Source organism: Anomaloglossus baeobatrachus, chromosome 3, assembly GCF_048569485.1.
Source record: "Anomaloglossus baeobatrachus isolate aAnoBae1 chromosome 3, aAnoBae1.hap1, whole genome shotgun sequence".
Classification (NCBI taxonomy): Eukaryota; Metazoa; Chordata; class Amphibia; order Anura; family Aromobatidae; genus Anomaloglossus; species Anomaloglossus baeobatrachus.
The window spans coordinates 666,396,109-666,423,997 of NC_134355.1; the positions used below are offsets into that span (position 1 = coordinate 666,396,109).

A 27,889-nucleotide genomic window follows, 5' to 3' on the forward strand; every position below is an offset into this window, starting at 1 on the left:
CATCTTGATGTTATATTTTAGAATACCTGAATTTCCAAATGTAAATCAGATTTTAAAATGATCAAAGAAAAGAATGTTGAGGAAGCTGCTAAAAAAACACTCTTTAGCACAAAGTGGCGAATGTAAATGTCTAGATAAGATAAAGATTCAAAGATTGGAGGCTTGTTTTAATTGGAGAAGAGTTTTGTATCTAAAGAATTTAAACCTTTATCCGTTATCTTCAGTATTCTTTAAAAGTGGAATTGTAAAAAACGGAAATATTTTCCAAAAAAGTTTATTTGCCTCCTGAAATCATAATGTATGCCATAAGATATGTCCAGAAAATTTGCTTGAAATTTTTGTCTTTACTAAAATGTAAATATTTTGTGAAAATCTGCTCTCAAATCTTGAAAGATTGCTTTTAGAGTGATTTCCATTTTTACTATTCTTTCTCTTATTAGTTTTAGCCACACTGAAGTTCCAAACAATTTGATTCAGTTTCAGGCTCTGTGGCGCAATGGATAGTGCATTGGACTTATAGGAAAGTGTAGGCATTCAAAGGTTGTGGGTTTGAGTCCCGCCAGAGTCATCTTTTGTTTGGTGTCTGATGCGAAAGTCCTATATAATACCCATAAGATAATAAAGAGTAAGAAATGATCTAATATATGATTTATTATTATCCTTTAGAGCATTTTTGTAGAATCCAAAAATCACTAGGGCTCCCCTTTCTAGAAAAGACTAAGAAGGCAACCCAGTTTTGTGAACTTTTAAAATGCTGCTTTTCCATCCTGTTTTGAAATTCATTCTTCATGTAGATTTGTTATGTGTGTCTAGAACACAGAGAGAGTCGAGAAAATGCTAACGCTGAGTTTTTCTCTGCTGGTTCTAAAATTATTGAACATCTTGATGTTATATTTTAGAATACCTGAATTTCCAAATGTAAATCAGATTTTAAAATGATCAAAGAAAAGAATGTTGAGGAAGCTGCTAAAAAAACACTCTTTAGCACAAAGTGGCGAATGTAAATGTCTAGATAAGATAAAGATTCAAAGATTGGAGGCTTGTTTTTATTGGAGAAGAGTTTTGTATCTAAAGAATTTAAACCTTTATCCGTTATCTTCAGTATTCTTTAAAAGTGGAATTGTAAAAAACGGAAATATTTTCCAAAAAAGTTTATTTGCCTCCTGAAATCATAATGTATGCCATAAGATATGTCCAGAAAATTTGCTTGAAATTTTTGTCTTTACTAAAATGTAAATATTTTGTGAAAATCTGCTCTCAAATCTTGAAAGATTGCTTTTAGAGTGATTTCCATTTTTACTATTCTTTCTCTTATTAGTTTTAGCCACACTGAAGTTCCAAACAATTTGATTCAGTTTCAGGCTCTGTGGCGCAATGGATAGTGCATTGGACTTTTAGGAAAGTGTAGGCATTCAAAGGTTGTGGGTTTGAGTCCCGCCAGAGTCAGCTTTTGTTTGGTGTCTGATGCGAAAGTCCTATATAATACCCATAAGATAATAAAGAGTAAGAAATGATCTAATATATGATTTATTATTATCCTTTAGAGCATTTTTGTAGAATTCAAAAATCGCTAGGGCTCCCCTTTCTAGAAAAGACTAAGAAGGCAACCCAGTTTTGTGAACTTTTAAAATGCTGTAGATTTGTTATGTGTGTCTAAAACACAGAGAGAGTTGAGAAAATGCTAACGCTGAGTTTTTCTCTGCTGGTTCTAAAATTATTGAACATCTTGATGTTATATTTTAGAATACCTGAATTTCCAAATGTAAATCAGATTTTAAAATGATCAAAGAAAAGAATGTAGAGGAAGCTGCTAAAAAAACACTCTTTAGCACAAAGTGGCGAATGTAAATGTCTAGATAAGATAAAGATTCAAAGATTAGAGGCTTGTTTTAATTGGAGAAGAGTTTTGTATCTAAAGAATTTAAACCTTTATCCATTATCTTCAGTATTCTTTAAAAGTGAAAAAAATGGAAATATTTTCCAAAAAAGTTTATTTGCCTCCTGAAATCATAATGTATGCCATAAGATATGTCCAGAAAATTGGCTTGAAATTCTTGTCTTTACTAAAATGTAAATATTTTGTGAAAATCTGCTCTCAAATCTTGAAAGATTGCTTTTAGAGTGATTTCCATTTTTACTATTCTTTCTCTTATTAGTTTTAGCCACACTGAAGTTCCAAACAATTTTTTTCAGTTTCAGGCTCTGTGGCGCAATGGATAGCGCATTGGACTTCTAGGAAAGTGTAGGCATTCAAAGGTTGTGGGTTCGAGTCCCGCCAGAGTCAGCTTTTGTTTGGTGTCTGATGCGAAAGTCCTATATAATACCCATAAGATAATAAAGAGTAAGAAATTATTTAATATATGATTTATTATTATCCTTTAGAGCATTTTTGTAGAATTCAAAAATCGCTAGGGCTCCCCTTTCTAGAAAAGACTAAGAAGGCAACCCAGTTTTGTGAACTTTTAAAATGCTGCTTTTCCATCCTGTTTTGAAATTCATTCTTCATGTAGATTTGTTATGTGTGTCTAGAACACAGAGAGAGTCGAGAAAATGCTAACGCTGAGTTTTTCTCTGCTGGTTCTAAAATTATTGAACATCTTGATGTTATATTTTAGAATACCTGAATTTCCAAATGTAAATCAGATTTTAAAATGATCAAAGAAAAGAATGTTGAGGAAGCTGCTAAAAAAACACTCTTTAGCACAAAGTGGCGAATGTAAATGTCTAGATAAGATAAAGATTCAAAGATTGGAGGCTTGTTTTAATTGGAGAAGAGTTTTGTATCTAAAGAATTTAAACCTTTATCCGTTATCTTCAGTATTCTTTAAAAGTGGAATTGTAAAAAACGGAAATATTTTCCAAAAAAGTTTATTTGCCTCCTGAAATCATAATGTATGCCATAAGATATGTCCAGAAAATTTGCTTGAAATTTTTGTCTTTACTAAAATGTAAATATTTTGTGAAAATCTGCTCTCAAATCTTGAAAGATTGCTTTTAGAGTGATTTCCATTTTTACTATTCTTTCTCTTATTAGTTTTAGCCACACTGAAGTTCCAAACAATTTGATTCAGTTTCAGGCTCTGTGGCGCAATGGATAGTGCATTGGACTTTTAGGAAAGTGTAGGCATTCAAAGGTTGTGGGTTTGAGTCCCGCCAGAGTCAGCTTTTGTTTGGTGTCTGATGCGAAAGTCCTATATAATACCCATAAGATAATAAAGAGTAAGAAATGATCTAATATATGATTTATTATTATCCTTTAGAGCATTTTTGTAGAATTCAAAAATCGCTAGGGCTCCCCTTTCTAGAAAAGACTAAGAAGGCAACCCAGTTTTGTGAACTTTTAAAATGCTGCTTTTCCATCCTGTTTTGAAATTCATTCTTCATGTAGATTTGTTATGTGTGTCTAAAACACAGAGAGAGTTGAGAAAATGCTAACGCTGAGTTTTTCTCTGCTGGTTCTAAAATTATTGAACATCTTGATGTTATATTTTAGAATACCTGAATTTCCAAATGTAAATCAGATTTTAAAATGATCAAAGAAAAGAATGTAGAGGAAGCTGCTAAAAAAACACTCTTTAGCACAAAGTGGCGAATGTAAATGTCTAGATAAGATAAAGATTCAAAGATTAGAGGCTTGTTTTAATTGGAGAAGAGTTTTGTATCTAAAGAATTTAAACCTTTATCCATTATCTTCAGTATTCTTTAAAAGTGAAAAAAACGGAAATATTTTCCAAAAAAGTTTATTTGCCTCCTGAAATCATAATGTATGCCATAAGATATGTCCAGAAAATTGGCTTGAAATTTTTGTCTTTACTAAAATGTAAATATTTTGTGAAAATCTGCTCTTAAATCTTGAAAGATTGCTTTTAGAGTGATTTCCATTTTTACTATTCTTTCTCTTATTAGTTTTAGCCACACTGAAGTTCCAAACAATTTTTTTCAGTTTCAGGCTCTGTGGCGCAATGGATAGCGCATTGGACTTCTAGGAAAGTGTAGGCATTCAAAGGTTGTGGGTTCGAGTCCCGCCAGAGTCAGCTTTTGTTTGGTGTCTGATGCGAAAGTCCTATATAATACCCATAAGATAATAAAGAGTAAGAAATGATCTTATATATGATTTATTATTATCCTTTAGAGCATTTTTGTAGAATTCAAAAATCGCTAGGGCTCCCCTTTCTAGAAAAGACTAAGAAGGCAACCCAGTTTTGTGAACTTTTAAAATGCTGCTTTTCCATCCTGTTTTGAAATTCATTCTTCATGTAGATTTGTTATGTGTGTCTAGAACACAGAGAGAGTCGAGAAAATGCTAACGCTGAGTTTTTCTCTGCTGGTTCTAAAATTATTGAACATCTTGATGTTATATTTTAGAATACCTGAATTTCCAAATGTAAATCAGATTTTAAAATGATCAAAGAAAAGAATGTAGAGGAAGCTGCTAAAAAAACACTCTTTAGCACAAAGTGGCGAATGTAAATGTCTAGATAAGATCAAGATTCAAAGATTGGAGGCTTGCTTTAATTGGAGAAGAGTTTTGTATCTAAAGAATTTAAACCTTTATCCATTATCTTCAGTATTCTTTAAAAGTGGAATTGAAAAAAACGGAAATATTTTCCAAAAAAGTTTATTTGCCTCCTGAAATCATAATGTATGCCATAAGTTATGTCCCGAAAATTGGCTTGAAATTTTTGTCTTTACTAAAATGTAAATATTTTGTGAAAATCTGCTCTCAAATCTTGAAAGATTGCTTTTAGAGTGATTTCCATTTTTACTATTCTTTCTCTTATTAGTTTTAGCCACACTGAACTCCAAACAATTTTTTTCAGTTTCAGGCTCTGTGGCGCAATGGATAGCGCATTGGACTTCTAGGAAAGTGTAGGCATTCAAAGGTTGTGGGTTCGAGTCCTGCCAGAGTCAGCTTTTGTTTGGTGTCTGATGCGAAAGTCCTATATAATACCCATAAGATAATAAAGAGTAAGAAATGATCTAATATATGATTTATTATTAGCCTTTAGCCTTTAGAGCATTTTTGTAGAATTCAAAAATCGCTAGGGCTCCCCTTTCTAGAAAAGACTAAGAAGGCAACCCAGTTTTGTGAACTTTTAAAATGCTGCTTTTCCATCCTGTTTTGAAATTCATTCTTCATGTAGACTTGTTATGTGTGTCTAGAACACAGAGAGAGTCGAGAAAATGCTAACGCTGAGTTTTTCTCTGCTGGTTCTAAAATTATTGAACATCTTGATGTTATATTTTAGAATACCTGAATTTCCAAATGTAAATCAGATTTTAAAATGATCAAAGAAAAGAATGTAGAGGAAGCTGCTAAAAAAACACTCTTTAGCACAAAGTGGCGAATGTAAATGTCTAGATAAGATCAAGATTCAAAGATTGGAGGCTTGTTTTAATTGGAGAAGAGTTTTGTATCTAAAGAATTTAAACCTTTATCCATTATCTTCAGTATTCTTTAAAAGTGGAATTGAAAAAAACGGAAATATTTTCCAAAAAAGTTTATTTGCCTCCTGAAATCATAATGTATGCCATAAGATATGTCCCGAAAATTGGCTTGAAATTTTTGTCTTTACTAAAATGTAAATATTTTGGGAAAATCTGCTCTCAAATCTTGAAAGATTGCTTTTAGAGTGATTTCCATTTTTACTATTCGTTCTCTTATTAGTTTTAGCCACACTGAAGTTCCAAACAATTTGATTCAGTTTCAGGCTCTGTGGCGCAATGGATAGTGCATTGGACTTCTAGGAAAGTGTAGGCATTCAAAGGTTGTGTGTTCGAGTCCCGCCAGAGTCAGCTTTTGTTTGGTGTCTGATGCGAATGTCCTATATAATACCCATAAGATAATAAAGAGTAAGAAATGATCTAATATATGATTTATTATTATCCTTTAGAGCATTTTTGTAGAATTCAAAAATCGCTAGGGCTCCCCTTTCTAGAAAAGACTAAGAAGGCAACCCAGTTTTGTGAACTTTTAAAATGCTGCTTTTCCATCCTGTTTTGAAATTCATTCTTCATTTAGATTTGTTATGTGTGTCTAGAACACAGAGAGAGTCAAGAAAATGCTAACACTGAGTTTTTCTCTGCTGGTTCTAAAATTATTGAACATCTTGATGTTATATTTTAGAATACCTGAATTTCCAAATGTAAATGAGATTTTAAAATGATCAAAGAAAAGAATGTAGAGGAAGCTGCTAAAAAAACACTCTTTAGCACAAAGTGGCGAATGTAAATGTCTAGATAAGATAAAGATTCAAAGATTGGAGGCTTGTTTTAATTGGAGAAGAGTTTTGTGTCTAAAGAATTTAAACCTTTATCCATTATCTTCAGTATTTTTTAAAAGTGGAATTAAAAAAAACGGAAATATTTTCCAAAAAAGTTGATTTGCCTCCTGAAATCATAATGTATGCCATAAGATATTTCCAGAAAATTGGCATGAAATTTTTGTCTTTACTAAAATGTAAATATTTTGTGAAAATCTGCTCTCAAATCTTGAAAGATTGCTTTTAGAGTGATTTCCATCTTTACTATTCTTTGTCTTATTAGTTTTAGGCACACTGAAGTTACAAACAATTTTTTTCAGTTTCTGGCTCTGTAGCGCAATGGATAGCGCATTGGACTTTTAGGAAAGCATAGGCATTCAAAGGTTGTGGGTTCGAGTCCCGCCAGAGTCAGCTTTTGCTTGGTGTCTGATGCGAAAGTCCTATATAATACCCATAAGATAATAAAGAGTAAGAAATGATCTAATATATGATTTATTATTATCCTTTTGAGCATTTTTGTAGAATTCAAAGTTCGCTAGGGCTCCCCTTTCTAGAAAAGACTAAGAAGGCAACCCAATTTTGTGAACTTTTAAAATGCTGCTTTTCCATCCTGTTTTGAAATTCATTCTTCATGTAGATTTGTTATGTGTGTCTAGAACACAGAGAGAGTCGAGGAAATGCTAACACTGAGTTTTTCTCTGCTGGTTCTAAAATTATTGAACATCTTGATGTTATATTTTAGAATACCTGAATTTCCAAATGTAAATCAGATTTTAAAATGATCAAAGAAAAGAATGTAGAGGAAGCTGCTAAAAAAACACTCTTTAGCACAAAGTGGCGAATGTAAATATCTAGATAAGATAAAGATTCAAAGATTGGAGGCTTGTTTTAATTGGAGAAGAGTTTTGTATCTAAAGAATTTAAACCTTTATCCATTATCTTCAGTATTCTTTAAAAGTGAAAAAAATGGAAATATTTTCCAAAAAAGTTTATTTGCCTCCTGAAATCATAATGTATGCCATAAGATATGTCCAGAAAATTGGCTTGAAATTCTTGTCTTTACTAAAATGTAAATATTTTGTGAAAATCTGCTCTCAAATCTTGAAAGATTGCTTTTAGAGTGATTTCCATTTTTACTATTCTTTCTCTTATTAGTTTTAGCCACACTGAAGTTCCAAACAATTTTCTTCAGTTTCAGGCTCTGTGGCGCAATGGATAGCGCATTGGACTTCTAGGAAAGTGTAGGCATTCAAAGGTTGTGGGTTCGAGTCCCGCCAGAGTCAGCTTTTGTTTGGTGTCTGATGCGAAAGTCCTATATAATACCCATAAGATAATAAAGAGTAAGAAATTATTTAATATATGATTTATTATTATCCTTTAGAGCATTTTTGTAGAATTCAAAAATCGCTAGGGCTCCCCTTTCTAGAAAAGACTAAGAAGGCAACCCAGTTTTGTGAACTTTTAAAATGCTGCTTTTCCATCCTGTTTTGAAATTCATTCTTCATGTAGATTTGTTATGTGTGTCTAGAACACAGAGAGAGTCGAGAAAATGCTAACGCTGAGTTTTTCTCTGCTGGTTCTAAAATTATTGAACATCTTGATGTTATATTTTAGAATACCTGAATTTCCAAATGTAAATCAGATTTTAAAATGATCAAAGAAAAGAATGTAGAAGAAGCTGCTAAAAATACACTCTTTAGCACAAAGTGGCAAATGTAAATGTCTAGATAAGATAAAGATTCAAAGATTGGAGGCTTGTTTTAATTGGAGAAGAGTTTTGTATCTAAAGAATTTAAACCTTTATCTATTATCTTCAGTATTCTTTAAAAGTGGAATTGAAAAAACGGAAATATTTTCCAAAAAAGTTTATTTGCCTCCTGAAATCATAATGTATGCCATAAGATATGTCCAGAAAATTGGCTTGAAATTCTTGTCTTTACTAAAATGTAAATATTTTGTGAAAATCTGCTCTTAAATCTTGAAAGATTGCTTTTAGAGTGATTTCCATTTTTACTATTCTTTCTCTTATTAGTTTTAGCCACACTGAAGTTCCAAACAATTTTTTTCAGTTTCAGGCTCTGTGGCGCAATGGATAGCGCATTGGACTTCTAGGAAAGTGTAGGCATTCAAAGGTTGTGGGTTCGAGTCCCGCCAGAGTCAGCTTTTGTTTGGTGTCTGATGCGAAAGTCCTATATAATACCCATAAGATAATAAAGAGTAAGAAATGATCTTATATATGATTTATTATTATCCTTTAGAGCATTTTTGTAGAATTCAAAAATCGCTAGGGCTCCCCTTTCTAGAAAAGACTAAGAAGGCAACCCAGTTTTGTGAACTTTTAAAATGCTGTTTTTCCATCCTGTTTTGAAATTCATTCTTCATGTAGATTTGTTATGTGTGTCTAGAACACAGAGAGAGTCGAGAAAATGCTAACGCTGAGTTTTTCTCTGCTGGTTCTAAAATTATTGAACATCTTGATGTTATATTTTAGAATACCTGAATTTCCAAATGTAAATCAGATTTTAAAATGATCAAAGAAAAGAATGTTGAGGAAGCTGCTAAAAAAACACTCTTTAGCACAAAGTGGCGAATGTAAATGTCTAGATAAGATCAAGATTCAAAGATTGGAGGCTTATTTTAATTGGAGAAGAGTTTTGTATCTAAAGAATTTAAACCTTTATCCATTATCTTCAGTATTCTTTAAAAGTGGAATTGAAAAAAACAGAAATATTTTCCAAAAAAGTTTATTTGCCTCCTGAAATCATAATGTATGCCATAAGATATGTCTAGAAAATTGGCTTGAAATTTTTGTCTTTACTAAAATGTAAATATTTTGTGAAAATCTGCTCTCAAACCTTGAAATATTGCTTTTAGAGTGATTTCCATCTGTACTGTTCTTTCTCTTATTAGTTTTATCCACACTGAACTCCAAACAATTTTTTTCAGTTTCAGGCTCTGTGGCGCAATGGATAGCGCATTGGACTTCTAGGAAAGTGTAGGCATTCAAAGGTTGTGGGTTCGAGTCCCGCCAGAGTCAGCTTTTGTTTGGTGTCTGATGCGAAAGTCCTATATAATACCCATAAGATAATAAAGAGTAAGAAATGATCTAATATATGATTTATTATTATCCTTTAGAGCATTTTTGTAGAATTCAAAAATCGCTAGGGCTCCCCTTTCTAGAAAAGACTAAGAAGGCAACCCAGTTTTGTGAACTTTTAAAATGCTGCTTTTCCATCCTGTTTTGAAATTCATTCTTCATGTAGATTTGTTATGTGTGTCTAGAACACAGAGAGAGTCGAGAAAATGCTAACGCTGAGTTTTTCTCTGCTGGTTCTAAAATTATTGAACATCTTGATGTTATATTTTAGAATACCTGAATTTCCAAATGTAAATCAGATTTTAAAATGATCAAAGAAAAGAATGTAGAGGAAGCTGCTAAAAAAACACTCTTTAGCACAAAGTGGCGAATGTAAATGTCTAGATAAGATCAAGATTCAAAGATTGGAGGCTTGCTTTAATTGGAGAAGAGTTTTGTATCTAAAGAATTTAAACCTTTATCCATTATCTTCAGTATTCTTTAAAAGTGGAATTGAAAAAAACAGAAATATTTTCCAAAAAAGTTTATTTGCCTCCTGAAATCATAATGTATGCCATAAGTTATGTCCCGAAAATTGGCTTGAAATTTTTGTCTTTACTAAAATGTAAATATTTTGTGAAAATCTGCTCTCAAATCTTGAAAGATTGCTTTTAGAGTGATTTCCATTTTTACTATTCTTTCTCTTATTAGTTTTAGCCACACTGAACTCCAAACAATTTTTTTCAGTTTCAGGCTCTGTGGCGCAATGGATAGTGCATTGGACTTCTAGGAAAGTGTAGGCATTCAAAGGTTGTGGGTTCGAGTCCTGCCAGAGTCAGCTTTTGTTTGGTGTCTGATGCGAAAGTCCTATATAATACCCATAAGATAATAAAGAGTAAGAAATGATCTAATATATGATTTATTATTAGCCTTTAGCCTTTAGAGCATTTTTGTAGAATTCAAAAATCGCTAGGGCTCCCCTTTCTAGAAAAGACTAAGAAGGCAACCCAGTTTTGTGAACTTTTAAAATGCTGCTTTTCCATCCTGTTTTGAAATTCATTCTTCATGTAGACTTGTTATGTGTGTCTAGAACACAGAGAGAGTCGAGAAAATGCTAACGCTGAGTTTTTCTCTGCTGGTTCTAAAATTATTGAACATCTTGATGTTATATTTTAGAATACCTGAATTTCCAAATGTAAATCAGATTTTAAAATGATCAAAGAAAAGAATGTAGAGGAAGCTGCTAAAAAAACACTCTTTAGCACAAAGTGGCGAATGTAAATGTCTAGATAAGATCAAGATTCAAAGATTGGAGGCTTGTTTTAATTGGAGAAGAGTTTTGTATCTAAAGAATTTAAACCTTTATCCATTATCTTCAGTATTCTTTAAAAGTGGAATTGAAAAAAACGGAAATATTTTCCAAAAAAGTTTATTTGCCTCCTGAAATCATAATGTATGCCATAAGATATGTCCCGAAAATTGGCTTGAAATTTTTGTCTTTACTAAAATGTAAATATTTTGGGAAAATCTGCTCTCAAATCTTGAAAGATTGCTTTTAGAGTGATTTCCATTTTTACTATTCGTTCTCTTATTAGTTTTAGCCACACTGAAGTTCCAAACAATTTGATTCAGTTTCAGGCTCTGTGGCGCAATGGATAGTGCATTGGACTTCTAGGAAAGTGTAGGCATTCAAAGGTTGTGTGTTCGAGTCCCGCCAGAGTCAGCTTTTGTTTGGTGTCTGATGCAAATGTCCTATATAATACCCATAAGATAATAAAGAGTAAGAAATGATCTAATATATGATTTATTATTATCCTTTAGAGCATTTTTGTAGAATTCAAAAATCGCTAGGGCTCCCCTTTCTAGAAAAGACTAAGAAGGCAACCCAGTTTTGTGAACTTTTAAAATGCTGCTTTTCCATCCTGTTTTGAAATTCATTCTTCATGTAGATTTGTTATGTGTGTCTAGAACACAGAGAGAGTCAAGAAAATGCTAACACTGAGTTTTTCTCTGCTGGTTCTAAAATTATTGAACATCTTGATGTTATATTTTAGAATACCTGAATTTCCAAATGTAAATGAGATTTTAAAATGATCAAAGAAAAGAATGTAGAGGAAGCTGCTAAAAAAACACTCTTTAGCACAAAGTGGCGAATGTAAATGTCTAGATAAGATAAAGATTCAAAGATTGGAGGCTTGTTTTAATTGGAGAAGAGTTTTGTGTCTAAAGAATTTAAACCTTTATCCATTATCTTCAGTATTTTTTAAAAGTGGAATTAAAAAAAACGGAAATATTTTCCAAAAAAGTTGATTTGCCTCCTGAAATCATAATGTATGCCATAAGATATTTCCAGAAAATTGGCATGAAATTTTTGTCTTTACTAAAATGTAAATATTTTGTGAAAATCTGCTCTCAAATCTTGAAAGATTGCTTTTAGAGTGATTTCCATCTTTACTATTCTTTGTCTTATTAGTTTTAGGCACACTGAAGTTACAAACAATTTTTTTTAGTTTCTGGCTCTGTAGCGCAATGGATAGCGCATTGGACTTTTAGGAAAGCATAGGCATTCAAAGCTTGTGGGTTCGAGTCCCGCCAGAGTCAGCTTTTGCTTGGTGTCTGATGCGAAAGTCCTATATAATACCCATAAGATAATAAAGAGTAAGAAATGATCTAATATATGATTTATTATTATCCTTTTGAGCATTTTTGTAGAATTCAAAGTTCGCTAGGGCTCCCCTTTCTAGAAAAGACTAAGAAGGCAACCCAGTTTTGTGAACTTTTAAAATGCTGCTTTTCCATCCTGTTTTGAAATTCATTCTTCATGTAGATTTGTTATGTGTGTCTAGAACACAGAGAGAGTCGAGGAAATGCTAACACTGAGTTTTTCTCTGCTGGTTCTAAAATTATTGAACATCTTGATGTTATATTTTAGAATACCTGAATTTCCAAATGTAAATCAGATTTTAAAATGATCAAAGAAAAGAATGTAGAGGAAGCTGCTAAAAAAACACTCTTTAGCACAAAGTGGCGAATGTAAATGTCTAGATAAGATAAAGATTCAAAGATTGGAGGCTTGTTTTAATTAGAGAAGAGTTTTGTATCTAAAGAATTTAAACCTTTATCCATTATCTTCAGTATTCTTTAAAAGTGGAATTGAAAAAAACGGAAATATTTTCCAAAAAAGTTTATTTGCCTCCTGAAATCATAATGTATGCCATAAGATATGTCCAGAAAATTGGCTTGAAATTTTTGTCTTTACTAAAATGTAAATATTTTGTAAAAATCTGCTCTCAAACCTTGAAAGATTGCTTTTAGAGTGATTTCCATCTTTACTATTCTTTCTCTTATTAGTTTTAGCCACACTGAAGTTCCAAACAATTTATAATAGTTTCAGGCTCTGTGGCGCAATGGATAGCGCATTGGACTTCTAGGAAAGTGTAGGCACTCAAAGATTGTGGGTTCGAGTCCCGCCAGAGTCTGCTTTTGTTTGGTGTCTGATGTGAAAGTCCTATATAATACCCATAAGATAATAAAGAGTAAGAAATGATCTAATATATGATTTATTATTATCCTTTAGAGCATTTTTGTAGAATTCAAAAATCGCTAGGGCTCCCCTTTCTAGAAAAGACTAAGAAGGCAACCCAGTTTTGTGAACTTTTAAAATGCTGCTTTTCCATCCTGTTTTGAAATTCATTCTTCATGTAGATTTGTTATGTGTGTCTAGAACACAGATAGAGTCGAGAAAATGCTAACGCTGAGTTTTTCTCTGCTGGTTCTAAAATTATTGAACATCTTGATGTTATATTTTAGAATACCTGAATTTCCAAATGTAAATCAGATTTTAAAATGATCAAAGAAAAGAATGTAGAGGAAGCTGCTAAAAAAACACTCTTTAGCACAAAGTGGCAAATGTAAATGTCTAGATAAGATCAAGATTCAAAGATTGGAGGCTTGTTTTAATTGGAGAAGAGTTTTGTATCTAAAGAATTTAAACCTTTATCCATTATCTTCAGTATTCTTTAAAAGTGGAATTGAAAAAAACGGAAATATTTTCCAAAAAAGTTTATTTGCCTCCTGAAATCATAATGTATGCCATAAGATATGTCTAGAAAATTGGCTTGAAATTTTTGTCTTTACTAAAATGTAAATATTTTGTGAAAATCTGCTCTCAAACCTTGAAAGATTGCTTTTAGAGTTATTTCCATCTTTACTATTCTTTCTCTTATTAGTTTTATCCACACTGAACTCCAAACAATTTTTTTCAGTTTCAGGCTCTGTGGCGCAATGGATAGCGCATTGGACTTCTAGGAAAGTGTAGGCATTCAAAGGTTGTGGGTTCGAGTCCCGCCAGAGTCAGCTTTTGTTTGGTGTCTGATGCGAAAGTCATATATAATACCCATAAGATAATAAAGAGTAAGAAATGATCTAATATATGATTTATTATTATCCTTTAGAGTATTTTTGTAGAATTCAAAAATCGCTAGGGCTCCCCTTTCTAGAAAAGACTAAGAAGGCAACCCAGTTTTGTGAACTTTTAAAATGCTGCTTTTCCATCCTGTTTTGAAATTCATTCTTCATGTAGATTTGTTATGTGTGTCTAGAACACAGAGAGAGTCGAGAAAATGCTAACGCTGAGTTTTTCTCTGCTGGTTCTAAAATTATTGAACATCTTGATGTTATATTTTAGAATACCTGAATTTCCAAATGTAAATCAGATTTTAAAATGATCAAAGAAAAGAATGTAGAGGAAGCTGCTAAAAAAACACTCTTTAGCACAAAGTGGCGAATGTAAATGTCTAGATAAGATCAAGATTCAAAGATTGGAGGCTTGTTTTAATTGGAGAAGAGTTTTGTATCTAAAGAATTTAAACCTTTATCCATTATCTTCAGTATTCTTTAAAAGTGGAATTGAAAAAAACGGAAATATTTTCCAAAAAAGTTTATTTGCCTCCTGAAATCATAATGTATGCCATAAGATATGTCCCGAAAATTGGCTTGAAATTTTTGTCTTTACTAAAATGTAAATATTTTGTGAAAATCTGCTCTCAAATCTTGAAAGATTGCTTTTAGAGTGATTTCCATTTTTACTATTCTTTCTCTTATTAGTTTTAGCCACACTGAAGTTCCAAACAATTTGATTCAGTTTCAGGCTCTGTGGCGCAATGGATAGTGCATTGGACTTATAGGAAAGTGTAGGCATTCAAAGGTTGTGGGTTCGAGTCCTGCCAGAGTCAGCTTTTGTTTGGTGTCTGATGCGAAAGTCCTATATAATACCCATAAGATAATAAAGAGTAAGAAATGATCTAATATATGATTTATTATTAGCCTTTAGCCTTTAGAGCATTTTTGTAGAATTCAAAAATCGCTAGGGCTCCCCTTTCTAGAAAAGACTAAGAAGGCAACCCAGTTTTGTGAACTTTTAAAATGCTGCTTTTCCATCCTGTTTTGAAATTCATTCTTCATGTAGACTTGTTATGTGTGTCTAGAACACAGAGAGAGTCGAGAAAATGCTAACGCTGAGTTTTTCTCTGCTGGTTCTAAAATTATTGAACATCTTGATGTTATATTTTAGAATACCTGAATTTCCAAATGTAAATCAGATTTTAAAATGATCAAAGAAAAGAATGTAGAGGAAGCTGCTAAAAAAACACTCTTTAGCACAAAGTGGCGAATGTAAATGTCTAGATAAGATCAAGATTCAAAGATTGGAGGCTTGTTTTAATTGGAGAAGAGTTTTGTATCTAAAGAATTTAAACCTTTATCCATTATCTTCAGTATTCTTTAAAAGTGGAATTGAAAAAAACGGAAATATTTTCCAAAAAAGTTTATTTGCCTCCTGAAATCATAATGTATGCCATAAGATATGTCCCGAAAATTGGCTTGAAATTTTTGTCTTTACTAAAATGTAAATATTTTGGGAAAATCTGCTCTCAAATCTTGAAAGATTGCTTTTAGAGTGATTTCCATTTTTACTATTCGTTCTCTTATTAGTTTTAGCCACACTGAAGTTCCAAACAATTTGATTCAGTTTCAGGCTCTGTGGCGCAATGGATAGTGCATTGGACTTCTAGGAAAGTGTAGGCATTCAAAGGTTGTGTGTTCGAGTCCCGCCAGAGTCAGCTTTTGTTTGGTGTCTGATGCAAATGTCCTATATAATACCCATAAGATAATAAAGAGTAAGAAATGATCTAATATATGATTTATTATTATCCTTTAGAGCATTTTTGTAGAATTCAAAAATCGCTAGGGCTCCCCTTTCTAGAAAAGACTAAGAAGGCAACCCAGTTTTGTGAACTTTTAAAATGCTGCTTTTCCATCCTGTTTTGAAATTCATTCTTCATGTAGATTTGTTATGTGTGTCTAGAACACAGAGAGAGTCAAGAAAATGCTAACGCTGAGTTTTTCTCTGCTGGTTCTAAAATTATTGAACATCTTGATGTTATATTTTAGAATACCTGAATTTCCAAATGTAAATGAGATTTTAAAATGATCAAAGAAAAGAATGTAGAGGAAGCTGCTAAAAAAACACTCTTTAGCACAAAGTGGCGAATGTAAATGTCTAGATAAGATAAAGATTCAAAGATTGGAGGCTTGTTTTAATTGGAGAAGAGTTTTGTGTCTAAAGAATTTAAACCTTTATCCATTATCTTCAGTATTTTTTAAAAGTGGAATTAAAAAAAACGGAAATATTTTCCAAAAAAGTTGATTTGCCTCCTGAAATCATAATGTATGCCATAAGATATTTCCAGAAAATTGGCATGAAATTTTTGTCTTTACTAAAATGTAAATATTTTGTGAAAATCTGCTCTCAAATCTTGAAAGATTGCTTTTAGAGTGATTTCCATCTTTACTATTCTTTGTCTTATTAGTTTTAGGCACACTGAAGTTACAAACAATTTTTTTCAGTTTCTGGCTCTGTAGCGCAATGGATAGCGCATTGGACTTTTAGGAAAGCATAGGCATTCAAAGCTTGTGGGTTCGAGTCCCGCCAGAGTCAGCTTTTGCTTGGTGTCTGATGCGAAAGTCCTATATAATACCCATAAGATAATAAAGAGTAAGAAATGATCTAATATATGATTTATTATTATCCTTTTGAGCATTTTTGTAGAATTCAAAGTTCGCTAGGGCTCCCCTTTCTAGAAAAGACTAAGAAGGCAACCCAGTTTTGTGAACTTTTAAAATGCTGCTTTTCCATCCTGTTTTGAAATTCATTCTTCATGTAGATTTGTTATGTGTGTCTAGAACACAGAGAGAGTCGAGGAAATCCTAACACTGAGTTTTTCTCTGCTGGTTCTAAAATTATTGAACATCTTGATGTTATATTTTAGAATACCTGAATTTCCAAATGTAAATCAGATTTTAAAATGATCAAAGAAAAGAATGTAGAGGAAGCTGCTAAAAAAACACTCTTTAGCACAAAGTGGCGAATGTAAATGTCTAGATAAGATAAAGATTCAAAGATTGGAGGCTTGTTTTAATTAGAGAAGAGTTTTGTATCTAAAGAATTTAAACCTTTATCCATTATCTTCAGTATTCTTTAAAAGTGGAATTGAAAAAAACGGAAATATTTTCCAAAAAAGTTTATTTGCCTCCTGAAATCATAATGTATGCCATAAGATATGTCCAGAAAATTGGCTTGAAATTTTTGTCTTTACTAAAATGTAAATATTTTGTGAAAATCTGCTCTCAAACCTTGAAAGATTGCTTTTAGAGTGATTTCCATCTTTACTATTCTTTCTCTTATTAGTTTTAGCCACACTGAAGTTCCAAACAATTTATAATAGTTTCAGGCTCTGTGGCGCAATGGATAGCGCATTGGACTTCTAGGAAAGTGTAGGCACTCAAAGATTGTGGGTTCGAGTCCCGCCAGAGTCTGCTTTTGTTTGGTGTCTGATGTGAAAGTCCTATATAATACCCATAAGATAATAAAGAGTAAGAAATGATCTAATATATGATTTATTATTATCCTTTAGAGCATTTTTGTAGAATTCAAAAATCGCTAGGGCTCCCCTTTCTAGAAAAGACTAAGAAGGCAACCCAGTTTTGTGAACTTTTAAAATGCTGCTTTTCCATCCTGTTTTGAAATTCATTCTTCATGTAGATTTGTTATGTGTGTCTAGAACACAGATAGAGTCGAGAAAATGCTAACGCTGAGTTTTTCTCTGCTGGTTCTAAAATTATTGAACATCTTGATGTTATATTTTAGAATACCTGAATTTCCAAATGTAAATCAGATTTTAAAATGATCAAAGAAAAGAATGTAGAGGAAGCTGCTAAAAAAACACTCTTTAGCACAAAGTGGCAAATGTAAATGTCTAGATAAGATCAAGATTCAAAGATTGGAGGCTTGTTTTAATTGGAGAAGAGTTTTGTATCTAAAGAATTTAAACCTTTATCCATTATCTTCAGTATTCTTTAAAAGTGGAATTGAAAAAAACGGAAATATTTTCCAAAAAAGTTTATTTGCCTCCTGAAATCATAATGTATGCCATAAGATATGTCTAGAAAATTGGCTTGAAATTTTTGTCTTTACTAAAATGTAAATATTTTGTGAAAATCTGCTCTCAAACCTTGAAAGATTGCTTTTAGAGTTATTTCCATCTTTACTATTCTTTCTCTTATTAGTTTTATCCACACTGAACTCCAAACAATTATTTTCAGTTTCAGGCTCTGTGGCGCAATGGATAGCGCATTGGACTTCTAGGAAAGTGTAGGCATTCAAAGGTTGTGGGTTCGAGTCCCGCCAGAGTCAGCTTTTGTTTGGTGTCTGATGCGAAAGTCATATATAATACCCATAAGATAATAAAGAGTAAGAAATGATCTAATATATGATTTATTATTATCCTTTAGAGTATTTTTGTAGAATTCAAAAATCGCTAGGGCTCCCCTTTCTAGAAAAGACTAAGAAGGCAACCCAGTTTTGTGAACTTTTAAAATGCTGCTTTTCCATCCTGTTTTGAAATTCATTCTTCATGTAGATTTGTTATGTGTGTCTAGAACACAGAGAGAGTCGAGAAAATGCTAACGCTGAGTTTTTCTCTGCTGGTTCTAAAATTATTGAACATCTTGATGTTATATTTTAGAATACCTGAATTTCCAAATGTAAATCAGATTTTAAAATGATCAAAGAAAAGAATGTAGAGGAAGCTGCTAAAAAAACACTCTTTAGCACAAAGTGGCGAATGTAAATGTCTAGATAAGATCAAGATTCAAAGATTGGAGGCTTGTTTTAATTGGAGAAGAGTTTTGTATCTAAAGAATTTAAACCTTTATCCATTATCTTCAGTATTCTTTAAAAGTGGAATTGAAAAAAACGGAAATATTTTCCAAAAAAGTTTATTTGCCTCCTGAAATCATAATGTATGCCATAAGATATGTCCCGAAAATTGGCTTGAAATTTTTGTCTTTACTAAAATGTAAATATTTTGTGAAAATCTGCTCTCAAATCTTGAAAGATTGCTTTTAGAGTGATTTCCATTTTTACTATTCTTTCTCTTATTAGTTTTAGCCACACTGAACTCCAAACAATTTTTTTCAGTTTCAGGCTCTGTGGCGCAATGGATAGCGCATTGGACTTCTAGAAAAGTGTAGGCATTCAAAGGTTGTGGGTTCGAGTCCTGCCAGAGTCAGCTTTTGTTTGGTGTCTGATGCGAAAGTCCTATATAATACCCATAAGATAATAAAGAGTAAGAAATGATCTAATATATGATTTATTATTAGCCTTTAGAGCATTTTTGTAGAATTCAAAAATCGCTAGGGCTCCCCTTTCTAGAAAAGACTAAGAAGGCAACCCAGTTTTGTGAACTTTTAAAATGCTGCTTTTCCATCCTGTTTTGAAATTCATTCTTCATGTAGATTTGTTATGTGTGTCTAGAACACAGAGAGAGTCGAGAAAATGCTAACGCTGAGTTTTTCTCTGCTGGTTCTAAAATTATTGAACATCTTGATGTTATATTTTAGAATACCTGAATTTCCAAATGTAAATCAGATTTTAAAATGATTAAAGAAAAGAATGTAGAGGAAGCTGCTAAAAAAACACTCTTTAGCACAAAGTGGCGAATGTAAATGTCTAGATAAGATCAAGATTCAAAGATTGGAGGCTTGTTTTAATTGGAGAAGAGTTTTGTATCTAAAGAATTTAAACCTTTATCCATTATCTTCAGTATTCTTTAAAAGTGGAATTGAAAAAAACGGAAATATTTTCCAAAAAAGTTTATTTGCCTCCTGAAATCATAATGTATGCCATAAGATATGTCCCGAAAATTGGCTTGAAATTTTTGTCTTTACTAAAATGTAAATATTTTGTGAAAATCTGCTCTCAAATCTTGAAAGATTGCTTTTAGAGTGATTTCCATTTTTACTATTCTTTCTCTTATTAGTTTTAGCCACACTGAAGTTCCAAACAATTTTTTTCAGTTTCGGGCTCTGTGGCGCAATGGATAGTGCATTGAACTTCTAGGAAAGTGTAGGCATTCAAAGGTTTTGGGTTCGAGTCCCGCCAGAGTCAGCTTTTGTTTGGTGTCTGATGCGAAAGTCCTATATAATACCCATAAGATAATAAAGAGTAAGAAATGATCTAATATATGATTTATTATTATCCTTTAGAGCATTTTTGTAGAATTCAAAAATCGCTAGGGCTCCCCTTTCTAGAAAAGACTAAGAAGGCAACCCAGTTTTGTGAACTTTTAAAATGCTGCTTTTCCATCCTGTTTTAAAATTCATTCTTCATGTAGATTTGTTATGTGTGTCTAGAACACAGAGAGAGTCGAGAAAATGCTAACACTGAGTTTTTCTCTGCTGGTTCTAAAATTATTGAACATCTTTATGTTATATTTTAGAATACCTGAATTTCCAAATGTGAATCAGATTTTAAAATGATCAAAGAAAAGAATGTAGAGGAAGCTGCTAAAAAAACACTCTTTAGCACAAAGTGGCGAATGTAAATGTCTAGATAAGATCAAGATTCAAAGATTGGAGGCTTGTTTTAATTGGAGAAGAGTTTTGTATCTAAAGAATTTAAACCTTTATCCATTATCTTCAGTATTCTTTAAAAGTGGAATTGAAAAAAATGGAAATATTTTCCAAAAAAGTTTATTTGCCTCCTGAAATCATAATGTATGCCATAAGATATGTCTAGAAAAATGGCTTGAAATGTTTGTCTTTACTAAAATGTAAATATTTTGTGAAAATCTGCTCTCAAACCTTGAAAGATTGCTTTTAGAGTGATTTCCATCTTTACTATTCTTTCTCTTATTAGTTTTATCCACACTGAACTCCAAACAACCTTTTTCAGTTTCAGGCTCTGTGGCGCAATGGATAGCGCATTGGACTTCTAGAAAAGTGTAGGCATTCAAAGGTTGTGGGTTCGAGTCCCGTCAGAGTCAGCTTTTGTTTGGTGTCTGATGCGAAAGTCCTATATAATACCCATAAGATAATAAAGAGTAAGAAATGATCTAATATATGATTTATTATTATCCTTTAGAGCCTTTTTGTAGAATTCAAAAATCGCTAGGGCTCCCCTTTCTAGAAAAGACTAAGAAGGCAACCCAGTTTTGTGAACTTTTAAAATGCTGCTTTTCCATCCTGTTTTGAAATTCATTCTTCATGTAGATTTGTTATGTGTATCTAGAACAAAGAGAGAGTCGCGAAAATGCTAACGCTGAGTTTTTCTCTGCTGGTTCTAAAATTATTGAACATCTTGATGTTATATTTTAGAATACCTGAATTTCCAAATGTAAATCAGATTTTAAAATGATCAAAGAAAAGAATGTAGAGGAAGCTGCTAAAAAAACACTCTTTAGCACAAAGTGGCGAATGTAAATGTCTAGATAAGATCAAGATTCAAAGATTGGAGGCTTGTTTTAATTGGAGAAGAGTTTTGTATCTAAAGAATTTAAACCTTTATTTATTATCTTCAATATTCTTTAAAAGTGGAATTGAAAAAAACGGAAATATTTTCCAAAAAAGTTTATTTGCCTCCAGAAATCATAAGATAATAAAGAGTAAGAAATGATCTAATATATGATTTATTATTATCCTTTAGAGCATTTTTGTAGAATTCAAAAATCGCTAGGGCTCCCCTTTCTAGAAAAGACTAAGAAGGCAACCCAGTTTTGTGAACTTTTAAAATGCTGCTTTTCCATCCTGTTTTGAAATTCATTCTTCATGTAGATTTGTTATGTGTGTCTAGAACACAGAGAGAGTCGAGAAAATGCTAACGCTGAGTTTTTCTCTGCTGGTTCTAAAATTATTGAACATCTTGATGTTATATTTTAGAATACCTGAATTTCCAAATGTAAATCAGATTTTAAAATGATCAAAGAAAAGAATGTAGAGGAAGCTGCTAAAAAAACACTTTAGCACAAAGTGGCGAATGTGAATGTCTAGATAAGATCAAGATTCAAAGATTGGAGGCTTGTTTTAATTGGAGAAGAGTTTTGTATCTAAAGAATTGAAACCTTTATCCATTATCTTCAGTATTCTTTAAAAGTGGAATTGAAAAAAACGGAAATATTTTCCAAAAAAAGTTTATTTGCCTCCTGAAATCATAATATATGTCATAAGATATGTCCCGAAAATTGGCTTGAATTTTTTGTCTTTACTAAAATGTAAATATTTTGTGAAAATCTGCTCTCAAATCTTGAAAGATTGCTTTTAGAGTGATTTCCATTGTTACTATTCTTTCTCTTATTAGTTTTAGCCACACTGAAGTTCCAAACAATTTTTTTCAGTTTCAGGCTCTGTGGCGCAATGGATAGCGCATTGGACTTCTAGCAAAGTGTAGGCATTCAAAGGTTGTGGGTTCGAGTCCCGCCAGAGTCAGCTTTTGTTTGGTGTCTCATGCGAAAGTCCTATATAATACCCATAAGATAATAAAGAGTAAGAAATGATCTAATATATGATTTATTATTATCCTTTAGAGCATTTTTGTAGAATCCAAAAATCACTAGGGCTCCCCTTTCTAGAAAAGACTAAGAAGGCAACCCAGTTTTGTGAACTTTTAAAATGCTGCTTTTCCATCCTGTTTTGAAATTCATTCTTCATGTAGATTTGTTATGTGTGTCTAGAACACAGAGAGAGTCGAGAAAATGCTAACGCTGAGTTTTTTTTGCTGGTTCTAAAATTATTGAACATCTTGATGTTATATTTTAGAATACCTGAATTTTTAAATGTAAATCAGATTTTAAAATGATCAAAGAAAAGAATGTTGAGGAAGCTGCTAAAAAAACACTCTTTAGCACAAAGTGGCGAATGTAAATGTCTAGATAAGATAAAGATTCAAAGATTGGAGGCTTGTTTTAATTGGAGAAGAGTTTTGTATCTAAAGAATTTAAACCTTTATCCGTTATCTTCAGTATTCTTTAAAAGTGGAATTGTAAAAAACGGAAATATTTTCCAAAAAAGTTTATTTGCCTCCTGAAATCATAATGTATGCCATAAGATATGTCCAGAAAATTTGCTTGAAATTTTTGTCTTTACTAAAATGTAAATATTTTGTGAAAATCTGCTCTCAAATCTTGAAAGATTGCTTTTAGAGTGATTTCCATTTTTACTATTCTTTCTCTTATTAGTTTTAGCCACACTGAAGTTCCAAACAACTTGATTCAGTTTCAGGCTCTGTGGCGCAATGGATAGTGCATTGGACTTTTAGGAAAGTGTAGGCATTCAAAGGTTGTGGGTTTGAGTCCCGCCAGAGTCAGCTTTTGTTTGGTGTCTGATGCGAAAGTCCTATATAATACCCATAAGATAATAAAGAGTAAGAAATGATCTAATATATGATTTATTATTATCCTTTAGAGCATTTTTGTAGAATTCAAAAATCGCTAGGGCTCCCCTTTCTAGAAAAGACTAAGAAGGCAACCCAGCTTTGTGAACTTTTAAAATGCTGCTTTTCCATCCTGTTTTGAAATTCATTCTTCATGTAGATTTGTTATGTGTGTCTAGAACACAGAGAGAGTCGAGAAAATGCTAACGCTGAGTTTTTTTTGCTGGTTCTAAAATTATTGAACATCTTGATGTTATATTTTAGAATACCTGAATTTTTAAATGTAAATCAGATTTTAAAATGATCAAAGAAAAGAATGTTGAGGAAGCTGCTAAAAAAACACTCTTTAGCACAAAGTGGCGAATGTAAATGTCTAGATAAGATAAAGATTCAAAGATTGGAGGCTTGTTTTAATTGGAGAAGAGTTTTGTATCTAAAGAATTTAAACCTTTATCCGTTATCTTCAGTATTCTTTAAAAGTGGAATTGTAAAAAACGGAAATATTTTCCAAAAAAGTTTATTTGCCTCCTGAAATCATAATGTATGCCATAAGATATGTCCAGAAAATTTGCTTGAAATTTTTGTCTTTACTAAAATGTAAATATTTTGTGAAAATCTGCTCTCAAATCTTGAAAGATTGCTTTTAGAGTGATTTCCATTTTTACTATTCTTTCTCTTATTAGTTTTAGCCACACTGAAGTTCCAAACAACTTGATTCAGTTTCAGGCTCTGTGGCGCAATGGATAGTGCATTGGACTTTTAGGAAAGTGTAGGCATTCAAAGGTTTTGGGTTTGAGTCCCGCCAGAGTCAGCTTTTGTTTGGTGTCTGATGCGAAAGTCCTATATAATACCCATAAGATAATAAAGAGTAAGAAATGATCTAATATATGATTTATTATTATCCTTTAGAGCATTTTTGTAGAATTCAAAAATCGCTAGGGCTCCCCTTTCTAGAAAAGACTAAGAAGGCAACCCAGCTTTGTGAACTTTTAAAATGCTGCTTTTCCATCCTGTTTTGAAATTCATTCTTCATGTAGATTTGTTATGTGTGTCTAGAACACAGAGAGAGTCGAGAAAATGCTAACGCTGAGTTTTTCTCTGCTGGTTCTAAAATTATTGAACATCTTGATGTTATATTTTAGAATACCTGAATTTCCAAATGTAAATCAGATTTTAAAATGATCAAAGAAAAGAATGTAGAAGAAGCTGCTAAAAATACACTCTTTAGCACAAAGTGGCGAATGTAAATGTCTAGATAAGATAAAGATTCAAAGATTGGAGGCTTGTTTTAATTGGAGAAGAGTTTTGTATCTAAAGAATTTAAACCTTTATCTATTATCTTCAGTATTCTTTAAAAGTGGAATTGAAAAAAACGGAAATATTTTCCAAAAAAGTTTATTTGCCTCCTGAAATCATAATGTATGCCATAAGATATGTCCAGAAAATTGGCTTGAAATTTTTGTCTTTACTAAAATGTAAATATTTTGTGAAAATCTGCTCTTAAATCTTGAAAGATTGCTTTTAGAGTGATTTCCATTTTTACTATTCTTTCTCTTATTAGTTTTAGCCACACTGAAATTCCAAACAATTTTTTTCAGTTTCAGGCTCTGTGGCGCAATGGATAGCGCATTGGACTTCTAGGAAAGTGTAGGCATTCAAAGGTTGTGGGTTCGAGTCCTGCCAGAGTCAGCTTTTGTTTGGTGTCTGATGCGAAAGTCCTATATAATACCCATAAGATAATAAAGAGTAAGAAATGATCTAATATATGATTTATTATTATCCTTTAGAGCATTTTTGTAGAATTCAAAAATCGCTAGGGCTCCCCTTTCTAGAAAAGACTAAGAAGGCAACCCAGTTTTGTGAACTTTTAAAATGCTGCTTTTCCATCCTGTTTTGAAATTCATTCTTCATGTAGATTTGTTATGTGTGTCTAGAACACAGAGAGAGTCGAGAAAATGCTAACGCTGAGTTTTTCTCTGCTGGTTCTAAAATTATTGAACATCTTGATGTTATATTTTAGAATACCTGAATTTCCAAATGTAAATCAGATTTTAAAATGATCAAAGAAAAGAATGTAGAGGAAGCTGCTAAAAAAACACTTTAGCACAAAGTGGCGAATGTGAATGTCTAGATAAGATCAAGATTCAAAGATTGGAGGCTTGTTTTAATTGGAGAAGAGTTTTGTATCTAAAGAATTTAAACCTTTATCCATTATCTTCAGTATTCTTTAAAAGTGGAATTGAAAAAAACGGAAATATTTTCCAAAAAAGTTTATTTGCCTCCTGAAATCATAATGTATGCCATAAGATATGTCCCGAAAATTGGCTTGAATTTTTTGTCTTTACTAAAATGTAAATATTTTGTGAAAATCTGCTCTCAAATCTTGAAAGATTGCTTTTAGAGTGATTTCCATTTTTACTATTCTTTCTCTTATTAGTTTTAGCCACACTGAAGTTCCAAACAATTTTTTTCAGTTTCAGGCTCTGTGGCGCAATGGATAGCGCATTGGACTTCTAGCAAAGTGTAGGCATTCAAAGGTTGTGGGTTCGAGTCCCGCCAGAGTCAGCTTTTGTTTGGTGTCTGAAGCGAAAGTCCTATATAATACCCATAAGATAATAAAGAGTAAGAAATGATCTAATATATGATTTATTATTATCCTTTAGAGCATTTTTGTAGAATCCAAAAATCACTAGGGCTCCCCTTTCTAGAAAAGACTAAGAAGGCAACCCAGTTTTGTGAACTTTTAAAATGCTGCTTTTCCATCCTGTTTTGAAATTCATTCTTCATGTAGATTTGTTATGTGTGTCTAGAACACAGAGAGAGTCGAGAAAATGCTAACGCTGAGTTTTTCTCTGCTGGTTCTAAAATTATTGAACATCTTGATGTTATATTTTAGAATACCTGAATTTCCAAATGTAAATCAGATTTTAAAATGATCAAAGAAAAGAATGTTGAGGAAGCTGCTAAAAAAACACTCTTTAGTAGAGTTGAGCGCGGTTCGTGGTTCGTGGTTCTCCAGTTCGCGGCTCGAGTGATTTTGGGGCATGTTCTAGATCGAACTAGAACTCGAGCTTTTTGCAAAAGCTCGATAGTTCTAGAAACGTTCGAGAACGGTTCTAGCAGCCAAAAAACAGCTAAATCCTAGCTTGGTTTCTGCTGTAATAGTGTAAGTCACTCTGTGAATCAAACTATTATCACATTTCAGTGTATAGTGTGCGTGAACAGCGCCTTCAGATCACTGCTGTTTCTATAATGGCGATCGCCATTTTTTTTTTTTTTTCTTGTCTTCCTTCCCTAAGCGCGCGCGTCTTGTGGGGCGGGCCAGCATGTCAGCCAATCACAGACACACACACACCTAAGTGGACTTTGAGCCAGAGAAGCAACGGCATGTGTGATAGGATCTGCATGTCACATGTCCCTGCATTATAAAACCGGACATTTTCTTCACGAACGCCATTATCTGCCTTCTGCGTCTTTGGTGTCAGACATCAGTGTCGCAGCTCCGTCCTCCTGAGTCCTATAGCCGATACAGCTGTATGCGCTGCATACACAGCTTAGGGAGAGCACATTCTAGCAGTCCTTTTAAGGGCTCAAAGCGGCAGGGTCAGAGTTAAGGTGACAGGTCCTGCAAACAGCAACAGCGTCTGTGTAGCCCAGGTCAGGGATTTCCTCCCTGCATTTCACCATTAGGAGGGAATAGAAAGGCAGGCTTCCATTCCTCTACCCAGAGCACCACAATCCTGCCACTATACCCTCTTGTCCTCTGCACACTCCAACTCATTCTAAGTAAGCCATTATACTAGCAAACACTCAGTGTACCTAGTGGCATCCTAAACGTGGCTATTGGACTTTGCTATAGTCCCACTAGTGCAAAGACATTTGCAGAGCACGTCTGCCTGCATTGCACACTCCAAGTTTTTTAAACTAAGCAATTTTACTAGCAAACACTCAGTGTACCTAGTGGCATCCTATACGTGGCTATTGGACTTTGCTATAGTCCCACTAGTGCAAAGACATTTGCAGAGCACGTCTGCCTGCATTGCACACTACAACTTTTTTAAACTAAGCAATTTTACTAGCAAACACTCAGTGTACCTAGTGGCATCCTATACGTGGCTATTGGACTTTGCTATAGTCCCACTAGTGCAAAGACATTTGCAGAGCACGTCTGCCTGCATTGCACACTACAACTTTTTTAAACTAAGCAATTTTACTAGCAAACACTCAGTGTACCTAGTGGCATCCTATACGTGGCTATTGGACTTTGCTATAGTCCCACTAGTGCAAAGACATTTGCAGAGCACGTCTGCCTGCATTGCACACTACAACTTTTTTAAACTAAGCAATTTTACTAGCAAACACTCAGTGTACCTAGTGGCATCCTATACGTGGCTATTGGACTTTGCTATAGTCCCACTAGTGCAAAGACATTTGCAGAGCACGTCTGCCTGCATTGCACACTACAACTTTTTTAAACTAAGCAATTTTACTAGCAAACACTCAGTGTACCTAGTGGCATCCTATACGTGGCTATTGGACTTTGCTATAGTCCCACTAGTGCCAAGACATTTGCAGAGCGCATCTGCCTGCGTTGCACACTCCAACTAATTATAACAAAGCCATTATACTAGCAAACACTCAGTGTACCTAGTGGCATCCTATACGTGGCTATTGGACTTTGCTATAGTCCCACTAGTGCAAAGACATTAGCAGAGCACATCTGCCTGCATTGCACACTCCAAGTTTTTTAAACTAAGCAATTTTACTAGCAAACACTCAGTGTAC

General features: G+C 33.0%; 19 non-coding genes across 19 annotated transcripts; all 19 read left to right on the forward strand.

Annotated features, from left to right (window-relative positions):
- Window positions 1–2,198: 2,198 nt before the first annotated feature.
- Window positions 2,199–2,284, forward strand: TRNAR-UCU (transfer RNA arginine (anticodon UCU)). The gene is given in 2 exon segments: window positions 2,199–2,235; window positions 2,249–2,284. It is a non-coding gene; the product is annotated as a tRNA-Arg (tRNA).
- Window positions 2,285–3,948: 1,664 nt separating this feature from the next.
- Window positions 3,949–4,034, forward strand: TRNAR-UCU (transfer RNA arginine (anticodon UCU)). The gene is given in 2 exon segments: window positions 3,949–3,985; window positions 3,999–4,034. It is a non-coding gene; the product is annotated as a tRNA-Arg (tRNA).
- Window positions 4,035–4,825: 791 nt separating this feature from the next.
- Window positions 4,826–4,911, forward strand: TRNAR-UCU (transfer RNA arginine (anticodon UCU)). Its single transcript is given in 2 exon segments — window positions 4,826–4,862; window positions 4,876–4,911. It is a non-coding gene; the product is annotated as a tRNA-Arg (tRNA).
- A 1,677-nt stretch (window positions 4,912–6,588) lies between these two features.
- On the forward strand, window positions 6,589–6,674 carry TRNAK-UUU (transfer RNA lysine (anticodon UUU)). Its single transcript is given in 2 exon segments — window positions 6,589–6,625; window positions 6,639–6,674. It is a non-coding gene; the product is annotated as a tRNA-Lys (tRNA).
- Window positions 6,675–7,460: 786 nt separating this feature from the next.
- TRNAR-UCU (transfer RNA arginine (anticodon UCU)) lies at window positions 7,461–7,546 on the forward strand. The gene is given in 2 exon segments: window positions 7,461–7,497; window positions 7,511–7,546. It is a non-coding gene; the product is annotated as a tRNA-Arg (tRNA).
- A 791-nt stretch (window positions 7,547–8,337) lies between these two features.
- TRNAR-UCU (transfer RNA arginine (anticodon UCU)) lies at window positions 8,338–8,423 on the forward strand. The gene is given in 2 exon segments: window positions 8,338–8,374; window positions 8,388–8,423. It is a non-coding gene; the product is annotated as a tRNA-Arg (tRNA).
- A 791-nt stretch (window positions 8,424–9,214) lies between these two features.
- On the forward strand, window positions 9,215–9,300 carry TRNAR-UCU (transfer RNA arginine (anticodon UCU)). The gene is given in 2 exon segments: window positions 9,215–9,251; window positions 9,265–9,300. It is a non-coding gene; the product is annotated as a tRNA-Arg (tRNA).
- A 791-nt stretch (window positions 9,301–10,091) lies between these two features.
- On the forward strand, window positions 10,092–10,177 carry TRNAR-UCU (transfer RNA arginine (anticodon UCU)). The gene is given in 2 exon segments: window positions 10,092–10,128; window positions 10,142–10,177. It is a non-coding gene; the product is annotated as a tRNA-Arg (tRNA).
- Window positions 10,178–11,854: 1,677 nt separating this feature from the next.
- Window positions 11,855–11,940, forward strand: TRNAK-UUU (transfer RNA lysine (anticodon UUU)). The gene is given in 2 exon segments: window positions 11,855–11,891; window positions 11,905–11,940. It is a non-coding gene; the product is annotated as a tRNA-Lys (tRNA).
- A 792-nt stretch (window positions 11,941–12,732) lies between these two features.
- Window positions 12,733–12,818, forward strand: TRNAR-UCU (transfer RNA arginine (anticodon UCU)). The gene is given in 2 exon segments: window positions 12,733–12,769; window positions 12,783–12,818. It is a non-coding gene; the product is annotated as a tRNA-Arg (tRNA).
- A 791-nt stretch (window positions 12,819–13,609) lies between these two features.
- On the forward strand, window positions 13,610–13,695 carry TRNAR-UCU (transfer RNA arginine (anticodon UCU)). Its single transcript is given in 2 exon segments — window positions 13,610–13,646; window positions 13,660–13,695. It is a non-coding gene; the product is annotated as a tRNA-Arg (tRNA).
- A 2,555-nt stretch (window positions 13,696–16,250) lies between these two features.
- TRNAK-UUU (transfer RNA lysine (anticodon UUU)) lies at window positions 16,251–16,336 on the forward strand. Its single transcript is given in 2 exon segments — window positions 16,251–16,287; window positions 16,301–16,336. It is a non-coding gene; the product is annotated as a tRNA-Lys (tRNA).
- A 792-nt stretch (window positions 16,337–17,128) lies between these two features.
- Window positions 17,129–17,214, forward strand: TRNAR-UCU (transfer RNA arginine (anticodon UCU)). The gene is given in 2 exon segments: window positions 17,129–17,165; window positions 17,179–17,214. It is a non-coding gene; the product is annotated as a tRNA-Arg (tRNA).
- A 791-nt stretch (window positions 17,215–18,005) lies between these two features.
- TRNAR-UCU (transfer RNA arginine (anticodon UCU)) lies at window positions 18,006–18,091 on the forward strand. The gene is given in 2 exon segments: window positions 18,006–18,042; window positions 18,056–18,091. It is a non-coding gene; the product is annotated as a tRNA-Arg (tRNA).
- A 791-nt stretch (window positions 18,092–18,882) lies between these two features.
- TRNAR-UCU (transfer RNA arginine (anticodon UCU)) lies at window positions 18,883–18,968 on the forward strand. The gene is given in 2 exon segments: window positions 18,883–18,919; window positions 18,933–18,968. It is a non-coding gene; the product is annotated as a tRNA-Arg (tRNA).
- Window positions 18,969–20,637: 1,669 nt separating this feature from the next.
- TRNAR-UCU (transfer RNA arginine (anticodon UCU)) lies at window positions 20,638–20,723 on the forward strand. The gene is given in 2 exon segments: window positions 20,638–20,674; window positions 20,688–20,723. It is a non-coding gene; the product is annotated as a tRNA-Arg (tRNA).
- A 1,352-nt stretch (window positions 20,724–22,075) lies between these two features.
- Window positions 22,076–22,161, forward strand: TRNAR-UCU (transfer RNA arginine (anticodon UCU)). The gene is given in 2 exon segments: window positions 22,076–22,112; window positions 22,126–22,161. It is a non-coding gene; the product is annotated as a tRNA-Arg (tRNA).
- A 2,546-nt stretch (window positions 22,162–24,707) lies between these two features.
- TRNAR-UCU (transfer RNA arginine (anticodon UCU)) lies at window positions 24,708–24,793 on the forward strand. The gene is given in 2 exon segments: window positions 24,708–24,744; window positions 24,758–24,793. It is a non-coding gene; the product is annotated as a tRNA-Arg (tRNA).
- Window positions 24,794–25,583: 790 nt separating this feature from the next.
- Window positions 25,584–25,669, forward strand: TRNAR-UCU (transfer RNA arginine (anticodon UCU)). The gene is given in 2 exon segments: window positions 25,584–25,620; window positions 25,634–25,669. It is a non-coding gene; the product is annotated as a tRNA-Arg (tRNA).
- Window positions 25,670–27,889: the final 2,220 nt, after the last annotated feature.